This window comes from Alligator mississippiensis, chromosome 4 (genome assembly GCF_030867095.1).
Source record: "Alligator mississippiensis isolate rAllMis1 chromosome 4, rAllMis1, whole genome shotgun sequence".
In the NCBI taxonomy this organism is placed as follows: Eukaryota; Metazoa; Chordata; order Crocodylia; family Alligatoridae; genus Alligator; species Alligator mississippiensis.
In genome coordinates this window covers 104,399,490-104,418,758 of record NC_081827.1, presented here as the reverse complement: position 1 = coordinate 104,418,758, position 19,269 = coordinate 104,399,490, and positions in this window count along the sequence as shown.

Below are 19,269 nucleotides of genomic sequence, written 5' to 3'. Positions count from 1 at the left end.
TGCTAGAGACTAACCTCTCTCCAGCAGGTCAAAAGATGGAATTACAGGTGACTAGAATTGGAGTCCAGTATGGTCAAAAAAACTATGTTACTAGTGGACTTGTTTGAAATATGCCTGTCAGTCCTCTCAAATTAACCTGTAAAGGCCATTACTTCATCTGAGAGTCTCACAGTCTTCGTAGTTCTTATCTGGCACTTAGGACTTTTTAATTATCAAAAAGAAACTAAAATGTTAAATATGTCTGTTAGGCACATTGGTGTTTTTTTCCTTTGTAAAATGAATGCCTTCACATAAAGTTCTAATGTCAGCTAATGACTTCAGTGCTATGACTGGTCTTCCTCAAAACTAGTCTGCAGTGACTCTTTGTCTCAACCCTGAAAGAAATGTAATATTCTCAACAATACTGGGTGATCTTAGGGCTTTAGAATGAGGAACTGTGGTTAGAGAACTGCCATAAAGTTTTAATTCCAGGCCAGCTTCTTTATCTCTTGCTGCTTGGTGTCCAGGAGAAGCTTTTTACCAGAAATACTTTTCAATGTGAAGGTCAGAGGCATTAGTCCCAGCTGAAATGCTGAATACAATCCACTTCCCAATGCAACTGAAGGTATACACATGCTACTGTTAGAAGGGAGAGCTAACGTTTAAAATACTTTAAAAGCATCTAAGTTATTTTGAGCATTCAAGCAGTACTAAAAAAAAAAAGGAAGAAATGCTTTGAAGCCCAGACTTCAGTAATCAAGTCTATTATTTCACTGCAAAACAAAGAAAGGGTCTAGATTAATTGAAAGTTATCCCTTAAATTGCTAGAAATGTCTTGCCCTGCTGTTTAAGTGGATTGCCCTGTCAATGGATTTAAGTGAGGCATAGGCTACTCTTTTCAATGTGGTTCACTGATAAAATCCTAAACTTTTAGGCATTATTGGAGCTAATGTATAGCTTAATAAGTTTTACAGGACTTTAAAAAATCAAGTTTGTTTAGGGCCATTTGCATAACTTAAGGCTTCTTATTCAAATATTTTAATCAGAAGGTGTGTCAAATCAAATATTTTAATCAGAATAGCTGCTAAATCAGGTGTGGGCAATTATTTTGAGCGGAGGGTTGGTTACCAAGTTCTGGCAAGCTGTCAAGGGTGGCATGGGTAGCCCCAGCCCTTGACAGGTGCCCCTTCCCCTGGTCACCATCTTGTAACCACAAGTGCCACCCCCTAACCCCGACCTTTGCCACCCAAAGTCCCTCCCCTTGCCCCTGGAAGTACTCTTTTCAGCAAGAAGTTTTACCATCTTGGAACCAGAAAAACATCAAATTATATTCTAAAAAGCAAGCATCTACAGCATTCATCAATATGATTTCAAAAAATATTTTTGTCCTGATATACAGGTGGTTTGTGTAATGTACATAGAGGTGACGGCACAATAGCTTAAATGACGTCTTACTCTTGTATATTGTGGGGGGTGCATATAGGTTTGTGGGGAACTGTGGGTGTGTGAGTATGTGGGGTGTGGGTGGGTATGGGTTTTGTGGGGGGATGTGTGGGAAGAAAGTAGCTGGGGTGTATGAAGGGGTGTGGGCGTGGGGGTCTGCATGTATGGCAGTGTGAGGGGGGGTGCGTGCATATGCATGGTGGGGTGTGCATGTGGGACTTACTGTATGAACACACACTCACACTTTGCCCCTGCAACACACACGTACCAACGTGGTCTCATGTTCCCCCCCATCTGGCAATGCAGCTGGGAGCCACGTGGTGCCACAGTTGGGTGGGTGGGTGCAGGAAGAGAGTGAAATGGCTGGAGGTGGATGGGCCTGGGCTGCTCAGTTCTGCTGAGGGCTCCCCCTGGGTCCTACTGCCCCTTTGACAGGCAGCCAGGAGCAAATAAATATTAATTTACTAATTTTTTAGGGCCCCCCACAAGCCAAATAGAATGGCCTGGTGGGCTGGATCTGGCCCACAGGCTGTATTTTGCCTACCCCTGTGCTAAATGCTGCAGAACCGTGCTTGTGCAGGGCAAGCAGAAAGTGACATTTTATAAATAAAAATGAAACAACACTGGCTAGTTTTGCCCTTTGCCAGAATAACATGGCAGATCCGTGGCTCTGGATTGCAGGGAGCAGTCCTCAAACAGGGCTACTCTCCAATGGGGTCTAGTGGCTGCTTTACAGTACTGTTGCTGATGCACAGGGGCCACAGGGAAATTTATGAATTTCCTCTCCTCCCCTCCCCCGCAATACTTCATTCTTAGTGAGATGTGTCATGCACCAGGTTACAAAAGCCTGTGCCAGAACTGGGTACAGATCTATGCAGTCCCTGGTAGCCAGACACATACTTCCGTTAAACTTGAGCATAAAAATTCAGCTATATGGTAAATATGTGGCAGTACAGTGAGATTTAGCATTTGGAAAGCCCATTAAAGGTTTGGATCCCAGTTTTTGATTCTAAGGTTCATTGGCCTTAGACATGTCCAACATTCTTAGTCAAAAATGCAAGAAGACTGAGGATGCCTGAACACAAACTCTGGTTCAGTATCACAGACTTGTATTGAGATTTCCCAGGTTCTTCCTTGCCTTCCCTCCATGCCTCCACAGACATGCTGCCTGCTAATTACAATGTGGCTGTTTCAAGGGAGGTGTCTAGTGACCAACCTGATTGTCGCAGGTATGTGCAGTAGCAATGGAGAGTGACTGTGCTTGGCAGCTGGGGGAACTACAAGTCTGCTGGAACTACAAGTCCCAGAAGTCTTTACAGATATAATCCATGCCTCTTACTAGGCTGGAGAATTGGCTTTCAATCAATCAAGTGAGATTCAACAAGGACAAGTGCAAAGTCTTGCACTTTGGACAGAATAATTGCATGCACAAATACAGACAAGGGAATGACTGGCTAAGCTGCAATGTTGCAGAGAAGGACCTGGGGGTTACAGTAGACCATAAGCTAAATATGATTCAATAGTGTGCTCTTGTTGCAAAAACAAAACAAAACCAAAAAAACCAAATGGCATACCAAGTTGTATGAACAGGAGTGTCTTTTGGAAATCAAGGGAAATTTTTTTTTTCTACTGTATTGAGCACTGGTGAGGTCTCACCTGGAATACCGTGTCCAGTTTTGGGCCTCACACTTCAAGAAGTATGTGGCCAGTTTGAAAAGAGCCCAGTGCAGAGCAAGAAAAATTATTAGGGGTCTGGGCCCTGAGTGGGAACCTACTCAAATCATGACTTTGCGTTGTTTGTAGAAACTGCAATTTGAGGCAGTTCCCATAAAAAAAAATCAAAAAAAAATCAGTGTTCCGTGAAATTTTAGCTATGATTCTCCAAAATAACTTACTGCATCTTCCTCAGAGGAGTTTTAGTTTGCTGCCCCTACAGCCATGGAGCGAAGCACTGGGCAGCTCTGCAGGAAGCCCTGCAGGAGCCTGGCAGCAGCCCAGGAAGGCAGGCTCTGCTCAAGAAAAGTGGCGAACCTGAATTTCTTCCCCCCACTTGGAGCCTGTCTGCCTTCCGGAGCTGTGCAGGGACCCTGTGCTTCCCTCTGCGGCTGCAGTGCCCCCCAGGACCGCCCGAGCTGGGTGCCTGCAGGTGGGTTCTAATGCTGCTGGAGGAGGCAGGTAAGTGTGGGATATGTACACAACATGGGGGTTTACTTTGCTCTAAATTGAAGGGCTTCAATTTAGGGCCCCCATTCCATCTACACATGCCCTAAATCTTTTTCTATTCAAAGTCAATGGAAGTTTCATAACAGGATTTGCATCATGGGAGCCAGTGAACCTTCTGGGGCACTAGGATGAGCCATAATTAAGATCATAGACTCACAGGGAAGCGGGGCTGCCAAGAACTTTCAGAAGGCCATCTGGTCCCGCTGCCTGCTCGAGGCAGGATCATCCCTGACTAAACCACCCCAGCCAAGTGTCTGTCCAACCTTCTCAAGAAAACTTCCAAGGATGGAGATTCCAGTTTCTCTAGGTGCCTGTTTCAGTGCTTGACCCCCCTTGTAGTCGAAAGTTTCTCCTAATCTCCAGCCTAAAATTCCCCTACTGAAGCTTCAGGTCGTTGTTCCTAGTCCTGTCCCTTACAGCTACAGAGAAAAGGTCCTCTCCATTCTTTCTGCAATTGCCCTTCAGGTGTTCGAAGACTTACCAAATTTCCCATCAGTCTTCTCTTCTCCAGAAGAAATGGTCTTAGCTCTTTAGCTTTTCCTCCCAAGTCTCATGGCTAGGGACTTACTAAAATCAAGGTGGCAGGTGGGCCATTTTGTGGGCTGACTGCAGAGCCTGCCGCTATCTTCAAAGTAGTTGTCCAACTAGGCAAATATCCTATTTTAATAACAACCAAATGCTTCAGAGGAAGATGCCCCAAATCATTTAAGGCACATTACACTGCTGAATTTCCTACAGCAGCTGGAATTAATGTGCAATACGTCACCGAGGCATGCAAACAGCGACACCATTAAAGCAGTGCAAAAGCATTTAGCCCACTTTAAAGTGTCGTGCACGCTTGTCCCTCGTTTCATCTACACATGGCCTTAGGTGCCTGCTCGGTTCTTTTGAAAATCCCACACACATTTGTGTGAGGGTGTGCAATCCATTACTTTTTCTATAAAGAATGGGCTGCTGAAACAGGTTGTCTTATGCTGGTATTAAAGAGCAACACATTTTTTAGTAATTGTGACATGCTGCAGCTTTTCCTGAGTAGGGTACATGGCTGTGTGGCCATTCCAAAACCTTGAGAATTCTTTGCCATTCAAAGCAGCAACATCCTTGATCTTTCAATGGAGTGAATTTTTTGGAAACTATTTGACCTTTGCATGTGCTAAAGCATTCCAAGGGGGTGTGGTATTTACTGTCCATTAAGGCTAATGAAACGGAAACTAGGTATAAAAAAACTCAAACATTTCAAAACCTGGAAATTATTTACCAGCACTTGGGTTGAGCTAGATCTCAGTTTAAGGCAGGCATGTATCAGCAGTAGTTTGTGAACAGAAGACAAAGCCTGGCACTCGGCACAAGGCAGTCGTTACTTTTGGCAGGTAAAAGAGGGAAAGAACTCCACATCCAGCTGTTCTGCAGCTGAGTGATATTCTAGACCAGGTGTATTTTCTATTTGTTTCATAACTTTTATAGCTGGCTCTTCCTCCTTTTTTCTTACCACTAATATTGAGGTGAAAACCCCACCATGTTCTACATCATTCCTTCCATAAACTCCAGGGCCCACCCCTTCAAATATAAAATTGCTAGATTCCTTCCACCACTTCAAACATGTTTTGGCTGACTCTTAAATAACTTCATTTTCCACTTTCCAACTCTCTCTGGTAAAGCTACAGGTACGTGTAGCTGCCTTGGTACTATTTACAACAGCAGTCAGCAACATTTTTGTCTAGTGGGCCAGAATGACCCAGCTTGGGTCTGAGATGGGCCACCACTAGGACCCTCACTAGGATCCTACTGCTGCTGATGCTGCTGCCACTTCTACCCAATTCAAAGCCATGGCACCAGAAAAATGCCCAGTCATGGCACAAGCTAAGCACCCCACTTCCCAGTTGCATTGAGCGCTAAGCCCCCCTCCTCTGGATATTTCATAGACTTCATAGACCTTAGGGCTGGAAGGGACCTCGGAAGATCATCGAGTCCAGCCCCCCGCCCAAAGGGCAGGATATACATCCAGCCTGCTGACCACAGGTTGCCAATCCCTGATTTGGAACATAAACTGGTCATTTATCTAAATGAATCTGCTTAGGAAAAAAACTGGGTTGCTTTTTAATGTTGTATCTTTGCAATGTATTGAATTGCATGCCCTGGATTGCACTCTTCCCAGTGTTACCAAACCAAGTGTTTAAACCCGGTCTCCTGGTTCCCAAAAAAGGAACATAGGACTATAAGGAGCCTCTTAGCCAAGCAAGTCCAGTCTCCTGTGTTTTCAGGCTACCATTTAAACAAAAGAATCCCCATGATTGCCCTTCAAACCCATACCTACAACCACAAGGAACAAGAATGCAAAACATCAGGAACACCCATTTAGATGCTACAGGTAAGAGCTGGGGAGACGAGGGCACTGTCAATGGCCTACCACTGCAACGAGACAGAGGTATTTGTTTAATGTACGTTCAAAAGATACTAGGAAAAGCACCATACCCCACATTTGAGAGAAGGTAAAACCTCAACAGCTCATGCCAAAAATTTCTGACTCCAAATTTGCTAGTTGCAATGGTCCTGAACAGAAGCATGAGACCCTCTAGCTAGGAACTGCTGGGTTTCTGGGATTTGCTATAGCATCAACACACTTCAGTCAAAAACGCTTGGCCTCAGTTGTGACCAGAATCCTTCCAGCTTCAGAGAAAGATGGAAAAAAACCTAGAAGCCAGTAGCATTCTTGAGTGGAGGGGAAAAAATCCTTTCTTGCCCCAGTTGAGAGCCAGCAAAACCCTAAGGCATGAGATTACTAGATGTCTTCCACACTACAGACCTGTTTTGATACCTTAACCTGGAGAATGCCCACACTAACTGGTGTGCCAGAACCCCCTGTTGTATCATATCATGCCTTCCATAAATTTATCCAGTTTATCTTTAAGAGGTGCAGGTTCCTTGCTCCCAGTGTCCTGCTCAGAAAATGATTCCAAGCCTTCACCTCCCTGGCAGTTGGATTGGAAATTAGACAAAGACTTCTAAATGTATCTTTAACTAGTTTGTAGACATTTGACCTCATGGCAGTGTTATGTTCAGCCTAAAAATGCTCTTTACCTCCCCAAATATTTGCCCCGGTATTTGTATAGAGTGACCACATCCCCTCCGAATCTCTGTTTTATTAAGCTAAACCAACTAAGCTGCTTCAGTCTCCTTTCACCATCTATATGGTCTTTCCTTGAACTTGTTCCAGTTTTAAATTTATATATTTTTTTTGATCGCTGATGACCAGAACAGCACACAGTATATTAAATGGAGTCTTACCTTGTGTCTTTTGCACAATGGTATTATAACAAAAGTCAAGGCCAGTTTAGGGATGCACAACTAACATGATCATCAGAGAGATGGAAGAATGTTCATAAGAAGAGTTTTGAGTTGTTTAATAAGAAGGAATGTGTGAAAGAGATTCAAAATAATGAATGTTATAGGAAGTAGAGTGGGCAATTCTATCCATCCTGGCATAGAATATAAGGAAGGCATGACATTGTAAGGCAACCTGTTTTGAAACTGATTTAAAAGCAAATACTTTTCACATAATGCACCTTGATTCCATTGGCACCAAATGGTATTGAAAGTTAGAGATTAGCAGGATTCCCAAATGGAGTGGCCACGTGCATAGATAAGAACGTTGACATTTACAACAGGAAGAACTAATGTTTTTGGAAGGAGTACAACCTGCCAAGGGCCATATCCCAACCTTTTAGCAGATGATGTAGGAAGGAACTTTAGCTATTGACAATTTTAGCTATGATTCTCCAAAATAACTTGCTGCATCTTCCTCTGAAGCATTTGGTTGTTATTAAAACAGGATATTGGCCTAGTTGGACAACTACTTTGATGTGGTATGGCAAGTGTTAGGTTAGGTTGTAAGCCTTCTGTGGTAGGAGTTGCTTCTTGGTTTATCTATACAGCACAGTAAGACTACAATAACATTTGGCTCTTGGCTATCACCAGGATACAAGAGCATAAGCATTCCCTCAAGTTGAAGATATAACCCCTTTTATAGAGAGAGGGGAACACTAAAACTGTTTTATTCTTAATAAATAAATTACAGTAATTACCTGAGCTAGCATTATAACCAGCTATGCCTTGCCTTCTCAAATAACTCTGCCTGGGTTTATTTCAATTTATTTCATGCTTGCATTCAGCTCCAGCAAGATTACCATTCTTGCAAAGGACTCTCACCCAACTATACAAGCAGCATGTTACACAAATTCTCTCTAGTAGGAGACTGAGCACAGCTACTCAAAGTGGATTTTTCTGACCTGTATATGGCACTGCTTTCATGAGTAAGGCTCATTTCTAATATCCTCTGTATAACACAGCTTTCAGCAACTGTACAAAACCTGTTGGATTAACATATCCAAAGCAAGCTGCAGAAGGAATTCCAATGGGCAGAAATGTAACTTCTGAAACCAAAGCTTAGCTAGGACACTGAGGATAACAGCCCTGCTCTTTTGAAATGAGCCATCAGATGGTTACTGGCCTAGGTGGCCAGGTCCTCACTTGGGCAAATCATTGTTGTTCCTGTGCCTGTGTTTTCACAGCTCTAAAATGAAAGTAATGTTCCTGACTGCTTTACAAAGTGCTTTGAGAGCTACAGATTAAAAGTAATAAACTTTTAAAAGCCAGCTGGTATTATTTATCTAATTCAAAAGATAAAATTTCTAGTGGTACAGGGCTGTGTCAAAAATCTTGGAGGAGAATGTGCCATCTGCTGCATCACCAACACCACTTCTAGCAGGACCTGAATTTTTCCTTCAAGGTCTCCCTTGCAGGTATGTGTAAGACCTCATTTTGCTTTGTACGTGTGATCTGATATGATCACAGCATTAAGGACCATGGTCGGGATGTTCTACAGTCAACCAAATTGTGTATCACCTTCTGTGATTGTGTATCTCCTTCTAGCAGAAGGTGAGTACAAGATTGCAACCATATTGCTTCTGTACTAAAGAAAAATAGTTAAGTTGTCTTGTGCGTGGTGCTAATTGTATGATTTTAATGTATATGTTGAAGGTAGGCTGGCTCCTAGGTTACCTTAACACCAATCAGTGTGGGAGAATTAAGTGGGCTTCTTCATATATAAAATGGGTTTTTGATTAAGTGGGCTTCTTCATATATAAAATGGGTCTGGTTCTCCTTCTACCTATGCTAGTATAAATCAGAAGCAAATGCACAGAAGTCTGGAGTAGAATTAGGATAAATCTAAAGGGTGATTAAATTTAGACAAGGATAATCATCTCATACAGATCCCCTCTGGATAAGGTAACAAGCCCTCTGGTAAAAGGTAAAAACCCCTCTGAATAAAGGTAACAAGCTGTAAGTGCAAAAGTCTGCTGAACTTGGCCTAGAGCTATGTTAAAAGTTAACCAGCATATGAGTTGCCCAAGAATTCTGCTTGGGGATCCTATCAAGTACAAGGTTTCAAAGTTCCTACAGGCACTGAAGCCACCCAGCTGGATGCAAGTTGAAGTTGTCCAGCATGAACAGCTGTCTTACTGCAGGATTTGATGGTCCCTCTTGTCAGCATTATTCCAGGTGTTGGTAACACCACAGACTTGGGTGTTGCAGTCAAACATGTGAAAGTGAAAAGTGTTGATCTGTTTTGTACAACATGACTATAAATCACAAGAGTCACTTGACAGACCTATAAAGTTATAGCTAGGCTGCCACAATTAATATTTTGCTTTATTCTTAAATGAAGTTTCCCCTCTTACTGTCATTAAATTCAAACTGATTAATTGTACCATGGAATCCCTATCACTTCAGTCAGTTTCTAGGAATAAAACAAGGCCCAGTTTCTTTCTTTTTCTCTTTCTCTCTCTCTCTCTCTCTCTCTCTCTCTTGCATGTGCACACACACTCACATGCCCACCCTGGCTCTTATGCTGATCTCACTGTCTCACAGGTACTTTCCACTTCTCTAACCAATGATGCTCCATGCCAGCCGACTCTTGTCTCCCTGGTCAATGGTTGGGAACCAGTCTAAACTTTTACCTTGGCAACATTTAAATCATCCCAACCTCACTCCCTACATCTGACAGCAATCACAGTTGCCTAGCAAACGCTCAATATTGACTCCAGAAATAGTATGTAAGCTTACTCTACATCCTGTACTTCACCTTTACTTATAACTTCCTAAAGGATTTTAAAACAATATACAATGAAGTCATCTTTATTTCAAAATGAGAAATGGTGACTAATGGGAAACCAAGGGGAAAGTGACCCAACACCCCCCCCCCACAACACACACACACTCACTCACTCACTCACTCTCTCTCTCTCTCTCTCTCTCTCCTTTTCTTCTCCTTCTTTTTATTATGTATTTATTTTGCTCTGTTATGGCCTAGTAAAACTAGAGAAAGAAGCAGTGTGCAAATGACAGAAGAAATCTGACGGGAGATTTTGCTGTCTTAGATGAACTAGACCAGGGGTGGCCAACCTACAGCATAGATGGGTACCACAAGTGGCACAGGCAGCCTCTGTGTGTGGTATGCAGCAGATTGCGGAGGGGACAGGCAGCATGGCAGCAGCTAAGGTAGGGAGCAGAAAGAAGAGCATCAAACCAGGCAGGAAGAGCAGGGCAGGAAATAGAAAGCAGAGCAGTAGATTGGGTAAAGGAAAGGGATCAGAGTGACTCTCGGGGAGGGTGCTGGGTTAATGTGGCATGCCTGCCAAAAAGGCTGGTTTCCATAAACTAGAAAATATGTAAATTTTTACAGTCTGAGGCCATTGGCACAACAGTAAAAAAAAAAAAAAAAAAAACAAAAACCACCACTAAATCTTTTCATGACTCCAGCGATCACCTGGCCTGCGTATAGGGACACAAGACTGGAAGGGATCTCTGAAATCAAGTTCAGTCAAGTTATGTCACATAGTCCCAGACATAAACTTACCAAGCATGGTCTTAAAACCAACTGGGTTGCTTTCCCACAGACTGCTGTAAGAAGTCTCTTCCAGAACATTACCTAGAGGGTTAGAAACTCCCATCCTAAATTTATTCATAGCCAATTTGTGCCCACTTGTTTTTGTGTCCATGTTGATCTTTAGCTTAAATGACTTTTCTCCCTCCTGGTGTCTTTTTCCCTGACTTATTTACAGAGAGCAATTGCATCTCATCTCATCCTTCAATCGGTTAGACCTAATAAGCTTCTTCAGTTTCTTCTCATAAACAGGTTCTTCGTTCACCTGATCATTCTTCTTGCCTAATTCTCATCACCTGAGAATGGTAGTCAGAATGGTACCCTGTATCCCAGATGAAGTTTCAACAGTGCCTCATTAATATTTCCTCTCTTTACTGGAAATACTCCTAGATATACAAGGATCCAGTTTGCCTTCCTCGGAGTTGCATCATATTGGTGGCTTACAATCACTCTGTGTAGGTTGGGACAAGGAGTGAATTCCCTGAAAGCACCTCCCTAAGGCTTCTGCTTTTCTACTGAGGCGTACCATGTACCCTTCACTTGGCATCAGATCACATACAACAGTCCACACATTAAAATGTCTAGTGATTTTGGCTGACTCAATGTATACATTTTGAGACACTTTGAAGGGGCTGATTGTCAACAAAGGGGATAGATACTCAGCACTTTCTGAACAATGATACATCTCAGGTTGGACACCTAAATCCCTAGACACTTTTTTAAATATAAAGATTTAAAAAACCAAGCAATATAAAACCAGTAATGGGAACTGGCTGAGATGCAGCAGGAAAATAGAGATGTAATATGAAAACTGTACACCTGGGATCAACATGAGCACCTTTGGGGACTCTGAGGGACATACCCAGTTTGTTTAAAAAAAAAAATAAGAAAAAAGAAAATTAGCAGCATGCATACTCCTTCATCTTGAATCCTGACCACTTGCCTTAGGGGACAAGCATCATGCCATGAGACATATTCCCATGAGACATGCCATGTTGGGGCTGTCACTTCTATGGAGACAAATATTACCTTAGTGGACAACAATAGGCTTAATTTGGTTCTGTGAACCAAATCCCTCTTAGAAGCACAGGAAAGGCATGTTCCTACAAGTTGCCATATTGTCATGTTGCAAATTATTCATCTCTTGGGTGTTAGCTGCTTGAATGATAGCAGCAGTGATGCTACTAATTGCAGGTAAAGATTTGGCTGTTGAGCACTTCTGTACTTGGACCCAGATATGATATACTGCCCTCCTGCCTGTGATCTAACATAACCAGGAGTTTCACCTGACCAAGGTGCCCAACCCTGACCCCACCACACCTACTTCTGGGTTCAGAAGCCTCCACTCCACCCCAATACTTGATATATCTGCACTACCCAGGTCCTTCTTGCTTCCTGCCCATGTTTGTTAGGCAAGGATTTTTGGTGATACCTTTTATTGCATCAGTGGTATAGCTGGGAGAGCTCTTGGACAAGCTGTCAGGCACCAAGTGCCATTCCTCAGGTGCTTATGAAAATCCCAGTAGCCTCTACCACAGGTTACTTCTGCAGTGCTAGACCACGTGTGAAAATTGTTCCCTTCAGCAGTCCCTGTTTTTAAAGTGGTTAAAATGCTACAGGAGCGCAGGGATTTGCAACTGGTCATCATGCCCCAAGGATGTATTTCTGTGCCCAAGTGGACAAATCAATCTACCAATGTGCCTGGGCAGTTCTAGGATTTTGGAAAGGGGGCTGCAGATAGTGAGATGCATCATCACATATATAATACTACATGTTTTTCTCCAGTTAAAACAAAAACAAGTAGATACTTTACTAATATGCTATGGGCTTTGGGCTATACTATTCAGTTTGTGACTGAAGGAGAAACAAACATAATTTTCCTGGAATGTGCATTTATTTGCTGTCATAAGTTGCACATAAAAATGCAGCAAACTAGGCAAAATAAGCAAAAGACATTTCATTTGTCCTGTGATCATTAGAATTAAATGCAAATCTCATTCAGATTCATAAAACACAATCTTGCCTTCTTGAGCATCTCAACAGTGCATCCAGTGATCTACTGAAAGTTATTTCCACAGGTGAGTTAAGCTTTCCAGCTAGCCTTTAAAAGCAGCCTGCAAGATGGTGAAATAGGAGTTACAGGACCAGGAGTAGCCGATAGCAGAATTGCAGAACAAAGGAGAGCTGGATTAGGGGAACCACTCAAGATCATTAAAAATAAGGGAGGATCCTTAATACCTGTGGGCTGGAGAGTTTAGAAGGAAGCAAAAAACCATAGGAGATGAGGGGTGGAAGGCACCTCTGAAGGTCATCTAGTTCAACTCCCTGCTCAAAGCAGAACCAGCTCTAACTATCTGACCCCAGGCAAGGCTTTGTCTAGCTGGCTTTTAAAAGCCTCCAAGGAAGAAGATTGCACCACCTCTCTGGGTAGTGACTTGGGACGTCTTATTTCATTCTAGTCCAGGTCAACAAGACGAGCCTGGCTGAAGGCAAAAAAAAGTGTCTAAAAAGCATGTGTTTCATGAGGAGCTGGGACCTCAACTGCCTCGGCCCTACCTGACTAGACATGCTGGTGCCCTTGCCAGGCAGCTAGTTTTACACTCAAGGTGGAGCAGGAATCGAAGGCGGCAGGGCTGAATGCGGTGGGTTGCATGCTAGCACTGCAGGAAAGGGCTAGAAAGCACTAAAACTTCCCCAGGCAGAAGCTGGCCCTTGCTTGGTTGTAGTGAATGAGGTACCACTGGTGAGGGGAGGCAAGAAAAGGAGCTTGCAGTACCCCCAGAAGCATAGGCACCAGTTTTTAATTTTGCTGATGGTGGAGGCCTAAGATGATGGTGGTGGAATTTTTTATGTATTTCAGGTGACAGGGCCAGGGCCCTCGGGCCCCCATATACTTGGTTCCTCTGCCTAGAAGTGTGCAACCAGGGAGCAGCCCTGTTTCAGAAGGGAGAGCCAGTGGCCAGATGTGCCTCAAGAGACTGTGGCTGAGCACCCAATTTTCCCCGCCACAGTGGGAGTATATAGCGTTTCTTTCCCCCCGGAAAGCAGTGGGGCTGGATCAGCCTGGGGCATTGGAAGGAGGGAAGCAGAGGGGCCCGTGAGCAAGAGGGTGAGCACTTCCCCTCTCTCTTTCTTGTTTCTAAGTTTTCTAGGGAAACTCCACACTCTCTCCCCCACCTCTCATTAGACCATGCAGGCCACAGCCACACCTCAGCCATGGTCTGCACTTGCCCTGCCCCAGCACTGCAGGGCTGCAGAGACTTCCCCAGGTGGATTGAAGTTAAACCCATTGCAGCCCCCAGAAAGATGCCATCCTGGGCAAACTGAGACTTCTACCCCCCAGGCTGCTGCTCTGATCCCCTTTTTCTCCCCTTGCCCCTGGGATTCAGGGAGCTAGGGAAAGCTTCCTGATCAAACATAGCTGTTTGTTTAAAGTGTACCTGATCCCAGCCCCAGCTAACCAAGATTGCCAGAGCTCCAAGGGAGCAGCTGCCGAGTCGTGCTCCAGCCCTGCTCCTACTTGGGGGAATGTTTTTGCAGCAGGAAGCACTTGGGAGGTTTAACAGGCCAATTTCTTTACCTTGAACTGAAGTGCTTTTCTGTTTCCCCCCATCCCCCTTTGGGCTCAGTTGTCCACAATCCAACTATTTTTTTAATTTTTTTTTTTTTTTTGTGTGCAATCTCCCGTTCAGCCAGGCTTTGCTTTCCTCACCCAACCTTGAGCTGTCCAGAGTTCATCTTCCCCCCCAACCCCCACTTTGCCTAAAACCACTATCTTTGCATTGTGTTTCCCCTTACAAAAAATAAGACAGAGTGGGTCCACATCTCCTTCTGCCTGCATGCAATACTCCTGAATCAGAAGAGGGTCCAAAGGTAACAGTTGGGCATTCAGATCCACATATGAATTCGGGGAGGAGAGGCAACAGAGTTCTTCTGCCTCCCTCTCTCTCAGTTCCTATGGATTTGAAATGCTCTGCCCCCTGTTCAGAAGCAATCTTGGGGTGTGTGTGTGTGTGTGTGTGTGTGTGTGTGTGTGTGTGTGTGTGTGTGTGTGTGTGTGTGTGTGTCAAGGGGCGGGAGAAAGGGGGAAGTCTGGGTGTTGGAGGGGAGAGTAGAAAACGTTGGCTCTGTCCATGGTCAAAGTAATTCAGCTATAATCCCCCTTTCTCTTCCTCTCCTGGAGCTCTATTCATATTCTAATCACAGCTTTTCCTTCCCTAAACCAGCCACTTTATCAGAGCCCCAGCTTTGCACTTTTACTTCCACTTCCAGCGCCTATAGCTGCCTTCAGAATCAGCAACTTTTTGCGGTCCCGCTCCCTTCCCCTCTGCTAACCCTAAAAGGAGACCTGCAGAGTTGCCCTCACACTGGAAGGTAACCTCGATATTTAATTGATTTGAATTTCTCGTAGAGATCAGACCTCCCGCCCACCCCCCAACACACATCCTCCTCAACCCACCCCCCCCCCCTTCTTGCTCGGTAGCTCCAGTAGGAGCTTCCCCCTTATGTGTCTGCTCTTACAGACAAGCAGGTCAAGTGCATGAAATATGTGTGTAACATGTCCCAGCCCCAGTAGCGCTCGCAGGTCGTGCCCAGTCCCCAGCGAGCCAAGAGGGAAACTCATGTGCGAGGTGGGAGCACATCCGCCCGGCGGTAACTTTCTCCTCTTCCCAGGCGAGCGGAGCCTTGCAAGGCAGCCCCAGCCTCCATGCGTCTGTGCATGATCCCAGCCCCAAGCCCACGGGGGAGGAGGGGATCTCTCGGGGCTTTGCAGACACCAAATAGTCCCAAAGAGCACCCCCCCCCCCCCCCAGTCTAGTGCCTGTTTGAAGATCTAAGCCAATTTTGATCTCCGGCTGTAATGAGCCAAGGGGCAGGGGTTTGGGGAGGGGGAGTGGAAAGGCCCCTGGAACTTTAAATAAGAAAAACGCTTCTAAGGCTCTAATAGAGGAGGGAAGTCGAAGTGTTGGGATTGCGTAGATCTAAGGCCCCCCTTTTTGGAGGAAAGCTTTTCTTATTCAAAACAGCATCACAATGGGCTTCACATTGAGCCTTGCCACATCCCCATCTGACTAGCAGCCATTCATCAGGCTGGCTGGCCTATCAATGACATTTCTCCCATCAGGGCTCCTATAAAATGATGCTTTTTCCCATGAAACATCCGCAAACATTTTGACGGGTCTGGCTTTGCCCTGCTGGATTACTGAGTGTCCCTCTCTCTCTCTCTCTCTCTCCCTCTCTCTTTATCTTTCTCTAACCTTCCCCCCCACCACCACCACCACCCTCCTCCTCCCTCTCTCTCTCCCTCTCTCTTTTCTCTGTGTGCATCTTTGACATAGGGGATCTCCAGACCCCGGGACTTTGGGGCATCTGTCCTGTCCATGGGAAGAGCATGCATTGTGGGTTACTGGAGGAACCTGACATGGATTCCACAGGTTAGTCCAACCCTCGAGACAGGCGGGTCTCCCCTGGCAGAGCAGGAGCCCTCTCCACTTGACAGTGAGCGCGGAGGAGATCTACTGCGCTCCGGAGCAGAATACGTTCCCCGGGCCCTAGCCCAGCGTGCACAGACACGTGTGTGTGTGTGTGTGTGTGTGTGTGTGTGTGACCAGAAAAAGACCAAAAGTGTGTGTGTGGGGGGGGGGAATGGGAGTGGAGAAAAGTTGCCTTAGGATGTTGCTGTCTGGATGGAGCACTCTGAGAAAGGGAGTTGTTGTGGATGCTTGGACGCCGGCAAGCCCGCTCCCCCTCTCTCCGCTTCTGGCTCCAGGCGCTGGGTTGGGGTGAAGTTTGCAGCAGGAGAGCTGAGCTGAGCTGGCTGCTGCTTTCTGCCCCCGCCGTGTGGTCCCCTCCCAAAGCTGGGCAAGGCGCAGGGGGAGGGTGGGGTGGGCGTGCGGGGTTATTTCTGACCTAGGGGTGGGGGAAATTTCTGCCTGGACTTTTTTTGTTTTTTAAAACAAGCCCCTTCCTCACTGCTGCGAGCGAAGGGAAGGGAAGGCAGGGCAGGCGGGGAGAGCCGCGGGGCTGGCTGGCCGGGTGCAGGGGGCATCCTCCTGCGTGGTTCAGCGGTGCCCGCAGCCTCCTGCCAGCCCCTGGCACTGGGGGGCTGGCACGGCTCGGGCAGGGGCAATGGGGAGCCTGCGATGCTTATGCGGGGGCGGGAGAGCCGAGCAGGGCCAGGGGAGAGGAGGGCAAGGAGGCCTCCTGTTTCTGCCCGGTGCCAGCTGTCAGTCACCCAGGTCCCGGGCCCGACGTGCCCTCCCTCTATGGGGCCTGTCCCGGGGGGACGGGGACGGGGCTGGGGCGCGGGCGGCACCTGCTCAGCACAGGACCCGGCTGCCCCGGGAGCAGCCCCTCGCCCTCCTCCGCGGGGAAGCGAAGGCAGAGTCCCCGCTCCGGGGAGCCTGCCTGGAAATCCGCCCTGCTGCCTGGGGTCTTGTTCCCCCCCCCGGGAGAGAGCCTCGCTCCGGACTGCCCGCCTCCGGGACGCGGGTTTCTCCCCAGCCTGGTACTGTCCAGCCCATCACTCCGCAAAACCTGGGGGCGTCCGATCCCGCCTCCCTACGGAGCCAGGGGACAGGATCGGGCCCTTGGCCAAAGGCTGGTTTCCAGGCCCAGCCTCCGACAGAGCCCGATCCCGGCGGGGCCCTGCCCCGCGCCGCTGAAAGCGTCCCTCCCGGGTAGACGGGCGTCTGTCCCGGGCCGGTCCTGCAGGGGAGCTCCTCGCCTCCTGCCCGCGTCTCTGCCAGCCCTGGGCAGAGCCGCTCTCTCCTTCGCAGCAGTCTCCCAGCCGCCTGCTGCGCTTTATTCCCCCCGCTTGCCTTTCTCATTGTACTGAAAGCCAGGCTGTGCTCCCCGGCTGCCCTTCACTCCGATCCGGGGCCACAGAGTCCCGACCGTGGCACTAGCAATGGGTAAACCCTAACCTCTGCTAACGGGGAGCCCAGAACTTTTAAAAGAGTAGCCAGGTTGGCGTGCTAAAAACTCAGCTTCTTGCCTGTATGCGCGCACGCGAGCAACTGCTAGGCTGCAACCCTTTCACTGGCCTTAAACAGATATAGCTATCTATAGATAGCTAGCTAGATAGATCTATAGATATATGTAGCTATTTAGATATAGATATCTAAATAGATATCATATAGATATATAGCTATTTCTAGATATCTATTTCTATCTATCTAGACATCAAGATATAGATAGCTAGATATATCTATACCTAGAGATCTATATATATCTATAGATATATATAGCTAGAGATCTAGACATGTATCTATAGCTATATAGCTATCTATAGCTAAAGATCTAGATATATCTATAGATATCTATAGCTAGAGATCTAGACATATATCTATAGCTAGATATCTATATCTAGATATATCTATAGATATCTATATCTAGAGATCTAGATATATCTACAGATATCTATATCTAGAGATCTAGATATGTATCTATAGCTATATAGATATCTATATCTAGAGATCTATGTATCAATATATAGCTAGCTAGCTAGCTATAGGTATATAGATAGCTAGATATCTGTAGGTATATAGATAGCTAGATATCTACAGATCGCTAGATATCTACATAGATATATAGATCGCTAGATATCGATATATAGAAAGCTAGATAGCTATATCGAGAGAGCTGTTTAGATATTTAAACAACTATCTAGATAGATCTAAGTATCTCTAGCTATTTCGATCTCTCTATAGATATCCGTCTGGTGTGTGTGTAGCAGGGGCAATGTTGCCACGTGGCGGGGCTGTAGCGGGGGGGGACGCTGCCTGGCTGGGGCAGGCTTGGAGCTCGGGGCGCTCGGGATTAACGCCGCAGAAGGACCCCAAACTTTTTCCCGGGCGGGGAAACAACCTGCCTGGGGGCGAAGTCTGGCCCCTAAGCAAAATGTGGAGCTCGTTTTCCCAGGGTGAACACGTCGGGGAGAGAAGGGATCGTTTGCACCTCGCTGAGCGGTGCACTTGCCCGCAGGCAGCCCTCGCCGGGGCGCAGGACCGGGATGCGAGCGAGCTGCCCCGGAGCGGAGCTCCAACCCGCGCCGGCTGCGCCCCGTCTCCAAGCGCAGTGGGCTTCTCTTAAATGCCCCCCCCCCCGATTGATTAGGATGATATTAATCAGAAAGCACTTTGGCCTTGCTAAACAGATGGCAAGAAAAGTGGAGCTTTGCAGTTGTCCCATTCAGACACCTTAACCTCCCTTTCAGAGGACTTAATCCAATTAGCTTTTCTCCTGAGTTTTAGTTGTTATGTAAAGATTCTTTTGCATTTGTGGAGAAATATGGCTTCATGGGGGGGGGGGGGGGAGATCAGCCATGTTTTGATTTCTCCTTAACAATTTTATCCTTTAAAAAAAAGGCAACCTGGGGGGGACCCCAAAAGAAAAAACCCCAACCCTCTCACCACCTCCATCTTTGAATTGCGACCTACTTCGGCATCAGTCGGTCCTACGGCCCTTACAAACAGGGGTGTCCTGTTTAGTTCACCCAGCAGCCTCTTAACATGAAAAGCGAGTGGGGAAATGATGTCAGGGCTCGGGGAGAGGTGGGGTCTTTGATCAGACCAACTCGATTTTTGCAACAACAACAAAAAAGAAAGAAAAAGAAAATCCTCTTGGGGAAACTTACACTTTGAACCGGTTTTATAGCTTAGCTCTGCCTTCCACTCCAT